General features: G+C 46.0%; 1 protein-coding gene and 1 long non-coding RNA gene across 4 annotated transcripts in view; both read left to right on the top strand.

The window, feature by feature from the left end:
• The window catches only part of LOC125040023 (disintegrin and metalloproteinase domain-containing protein 10-like), a 167299-nt gene that overhangs the window by 15068 nt on the left and 147231 nt on the right, over positions 1 to 5000 (top strand). The gene's annotated exons all lie outside the window — the stretch shown is intronic.
• LOC125040024 overlaps positions 1 to 5000 on the top strand; it is a 59227-nt gene that overhangs the window by 4379 nt on the left and 49848 nt on the right. The window lies entirely within an intron of this gene.

Below are 5000 nucleotides of genomic sequence, written 5' to 3'. Positions count from 1 at the left end.
AGGCAAACTTAAGCGGGGCCAAGTTGCGGCAGCCAGCGAGGAAGCCAGGTCGGGCCAGCATTTAATTAAACGCGTCATAGATTGGTGCCGAGTTGGAATACTTTCCTGTGACGTCTAGGTGTTCGTGGGGAGAGAGGTCCTGGTGCCCCTCCTTGCGTCTTCCGTCTTTATCTCTTCCTTCGCTGTTTCCCTCACGTAATGCTATTTTGTTTTTCCTCGTTCTTTTCTTCCTTCCCCCCCTCTCCCTTTGCCTCCCCTGCTGTACATGAATACGCCAGGGTAATGGCTATTGACTGAGGTGAAAGACAAATAATTCTCGGTATTCGGTAGATAAGTGACTGAAACTTGACTGGCGGATGCTTACGATGTGTTGGGACCGAGTCACTTCCCGATGCCTTGCGATGGGATGCTGCAGAAAGACCTACAATGCAAGGGTTGCAAAGTGGGTGCTGATAGACGGAGAGAAGGTGTTCCTGGATGAGTTAAAAAGGATGAGAGGCACTAAACCAGCGGGAAAGGTATGGGCGACGGGGAAGAAAGGATACCATTGAATTGAAAGATAGAGGAGGGTGACGAGGGGAGAGGAACTGCTCGAGAGGGCGAATAGTACCTAGAAGAGAAGGGGAAAGAGAAGGGAAGGGAATGGAAAGGAAAAGAGAAGGGTAGGGAAGGGAAGGGAAGGGAAGGGAAGGGAAGGGAAGGGAAGGGAAGGGAAGGGAAGGGAAGGGAAGGGAAGGGAAGGGAAGGGAAGGGAAGGGAAGGGAAGGGAAGGGAAAAGAGTAGGGTAGGGAGGGGAAGGGAAGAGAAGGGAAGGGAGAAGATAGTGAAGGGAAGGGAAAGGAAAGCGAAGGGATGGGAAAAGAGAAGGGCCGGGAAGAAGGGGAGGGGAGGGCTCCGTTTTCAGGGATGGGCGGAAGGTAGGGAAGTTGGGGAGCCTTATGTCAGCTCAGGTTGCCTGCGTCATTCGAGCACCTGGGGGACATGAAGCGAGCAACGCAAGCACTGGCTATGTTGTGGGTTCCTGGCGAAGCTGCGGTCGGCGTGTTGCTGGGTTCGCCATTGCTGGAGGAGGGTGATGTGTGAGATGTGTCTTCCTAGAACTGGTTTGTTCAGCGGTCAGAACCGAGCGGTGATGTTCACATAGCTTTGTTGTAGAATTGTGCCGAGCGTGAAGGTCGGCATTGGAGCTCCACCAATCTTCCCCGCTTGCGCCACGCTCCGGCACACAGCATTACGGCCGCTGTATCTGCCGCGATCACGTAATGCTGGAACTCTTGTTGTTGGATTCATTTTTCCCCAGAACGGCGACCTCGAGCTGCAAAGTTTCCACAGATAAGAGAAACTCTGGGAGTAATGAGTGGAGAATGCGGTGAGGCCGAGGGCTCAGGGTAGCCACTGCCAGGTGAAAGTGAACCTTCCATTCTCAATATGCGTTCAATAGCATAATAACATGCGTTTATGTACATACACACGCGCGCTCTCTAGAATTTCGTGCCATCTGTTGGTGTTTTCTCTCTCTACTTTCGATGGTGGTGGCTGGGGGTAGGGGTGTGGTATGGGTTAGGTGGGGTACGAGGAGAGAGGAGGGAGGAGATCCAAGCCTCTCCCCCAGCGCCCCGCCCACAAGCTGTCGCGGGCGTGGGAAATTCCGGAGCGCACGTTTTACGCTCGGGAAGTCGTGAAGTTGTTGATTGGCGTGAATATTGCGTTAATACAATACATCGCGTATTCAGTTGTTATTTTTTAAAATTTAGTTTATTCTCGAATTACGAAATGTAGCTTCATCCAGAGAGAATAGAGGGATGTGAAACTAAGATTATGGTAATATTGATAATGGTTATGGCAAGAACAATGATGATGATGAATAGGATGACTATCAATCATAAAAAACCGTGACAAACTATGTAAAATAATTAAGCTTCCTAGCTTCATTACAAATATTTGTGTGTGTGTGTGTGTGTGTGTGTGTGTGTGTGTGTGTGTGTGTGTGTGTGTGTGTGTGTGTGTGTGTGTGTATCTGTGTATGTGTCTGTATGTGCATTAATCTGTGTCTGTATGTGTGTATCTGGGTGTTTGTGAGTGAGAGAGTGACTCAGTGTGTCTAGGTGATGTGAAGAAAGCCCCACTGAGCACAGTCACCATGACTTGTACTGAAGTGGTCAGCTCTCACCCGCGGGAGCTCGATCATACATGGAATTGATCTCAAAGAATCTAGTTAGCTTGAGGGCTGGTTTCATTCAAACCCGCGGAATTCCGTGCCAAGGCCTAGGGTGTGTCCCTCTGCGAAGAATGGCCGTGTTTTCCCCGCCAGTGATATGCATAAGAAAAGGGAGAAAGCGGATATCGGGGTGTAGGAATAATGAATACAGCCGCTGGATTAGACTAGTTACGTGGGTTTCTCATCGTAATGAGCGCAACATATGTTCCTTGCACCTGCTGAATCAACATGTAACACTTGCGGCAGAAAGGGAGGAGGTCCTTGCCACACTTGCGTACTTGCGACACAATGCTGTGGAATTACGTTATATATATGTATTTATATATCCATTTATATACATATACATATATATATATACATACATACATACATACATATATACATAGTATATATATTTGATATTTGTACACATACATACATACATACATACATACATACATATATACATAGTATATATATTTGATATTTGTACACATACATACATACATATAAATATTTATATAGCTATGTATATATACACATACATATGCATATATATATATATATATATATATATATATATAACTATATATATATAACTATATATATATAATATGATATATAGACATACACATATATACATATATGCATATATATATATATATATATATATATATATATATATATGCATATATATATATAATATATATAATATGATATAGACATACACATATATACATATATGCATGTATGCATATATACGTATGTATATATATACACATAAGTATATGTACACATAGATATACATATATGTATATGTATGTCAACACACATATGTGTGTGTATTCATACATGTCGGAATATAAATGTTTACGTGTATATACATATACATATATGTACCTATACCTCGTTCTGAATTGTCTAAAAACGAACGTGTATAATGTAAAGAAGTATTATTTAAGATATGATTGGCAAATTATATCGCTGCACAAAAAATACAGTTATTGTCAAATATATAGTAATATAAATCTTATAATAAGTGAGTGGTTAGTTACCTGTTATACTTACACGGGAGAGTAAGTTTCAAGTTTGGCCTATGCTATCTGTGACAGGATATACGACCTGTTAATGCCTCAAATTACGGTTTATAGGTGTGTCTGAGCGAGGCACACAGGCGTGCATGCCCGGGACGGCTAATGAGCACCTGACTCGTACACCGCAAGGGCCGTGCTGTCTGCAGACACGAAGCGGAATTAAGTTCAAAATAACTTCCGTGACGTTTTCCCGTGTAGTTTTCATCCTCATGCACGGGCAACTTGCTTACTTTTTCTGCTTTGTCTACTACGCGTTTCCACGTGCCTGCTGCGTGCGCCTGCGAGCAGTATTGAACCCGTAGTAGGCTGTAATTCCTTCTGTTATTAGACATGAGGGCAATTTTCGCAATGTTTGGGCCGCTGTCATGGACGGCGAATGGCAACATTACATCACGAAACGATCGTGTTGGGGAGAGCGGCGTGACGCTAATCTAAACAGTGTCGGGGGGGGGGGGGGAGGAAGAGGAGAAGGAGACAGAAGATAAGAGCGGAAGGAAGGGGAAGGAACCAAAGAAATGAACTGCGTGAGGCAAGGGAGACCAAGAGAAACCAAGGGCCCAGAGCGAAAAAGCGAGGCGAGGGCAGCTGTAGGCTATCGTTTCATGTCTGCACCGCCTGCCTGTTCTTAGGGGAGGACGCCTAAATATTTAAGGAAAGGGATTTGTGGGTGGGAGTGGGAGTGGGAGTGGGGGTGGGAGTGGGAGTGGGAGTGGGAGTGGGAGTGGGAGTGGGAGTGGGAGTGGGAGTGTGTGTGTGTGTGTGTGTGTGTAGTGTGTGTGTGTGTGTGTGTGTGTGTGTGTGTGTGTATAGCCTATATTTATGTGTATTTGTATTTGTATGTGTATGTGTATTTGCATTTGCATATACTAGTATATGTGTATGCATGTGCCTGCGTGAGGGTTTTTGTGTGTGGCATATCCGACTTGTAATCCAAACTTGAAATTAACAAGAGAAAGGAGAGAGGGGCCTTCCCATGAGCTGTAAAAAGAGGATCGTCTGCCGCCACAGAGCCATGCGAGCCCTCCCTCCAATCCCTTTCCCCTTCCCTTGTTCCGAGCGGCTTCCCCTCGCGGCCTGCCCAGCTCCTCCCCTCATACCTGCGGGTTGGCGCCGGGCTGCTACGGTATTAGTGTCCGGCTGGCCAGGCGCTCGCGGGGGATGCCGCAGTGGACGCCCCAAGGCCCACGCCGGCTATAGGGAGGGATAGAGAGAAAGAGAAGGGAAGGAGGGGGAGGGAAATGGGAAGGGGAATGAGATAGACAGATTGATTGACAGAAAGACAATCATAAAGACAGAGAAAGAACGAGAGACAAGCAGACAAACAGACAGACAGATACAGAGGCAGACAGTGAGAGGAAAGTGAGGGGGGTTCGAAGAGAGAGAGGAGAGGGGACGAGGAGGAAACTGACTCAGAGTAGGTTGGAGAAACGTAAACACCGAAGAGGGGAGACGGGAGGCCGTACCATAGAAGGGAAGAAAAAGGGGGGTGGGGGGAGTGCTTACACAGCCGGGCATTGTCTCGGGACTAAACCTGGGAGAAGGAGCGTGAAAGTCTTGGTTTGGTTTTGATACTGATTGAACAAGACCATGGAAGAGTTCTAGGCCTAGATAGCAAAATTAGGCTGTCATACACGTTATAGCAAGGGGACAGAATAGAAAACAGTAATTAAAGCAAAATAAAGAAGATAAACGACGTCAGATTTGAAGAA

The sequence above is a fragment of the Penaeus chinensis genome, chromosome 28, assembly GCF_019202785.1.
Source record: "Penaeus chinensis breed Huanghai No. 1 chromosome 28, ASM1920278v2, whole genome shotgun sequence".
In the NCBI taxonomy this organism is placed as follows: domain Eukaryota; kingdom Metazoa; phylum Arthropoda; class Malacostraca; order Decapoda; family Penaeidae; genus Penaeus; species Penaeus chinensis.
Note: the sequence above shows the minus strand (reverse complement) of the source record. Positions and strands in the feature narration are given on the sequence as shown.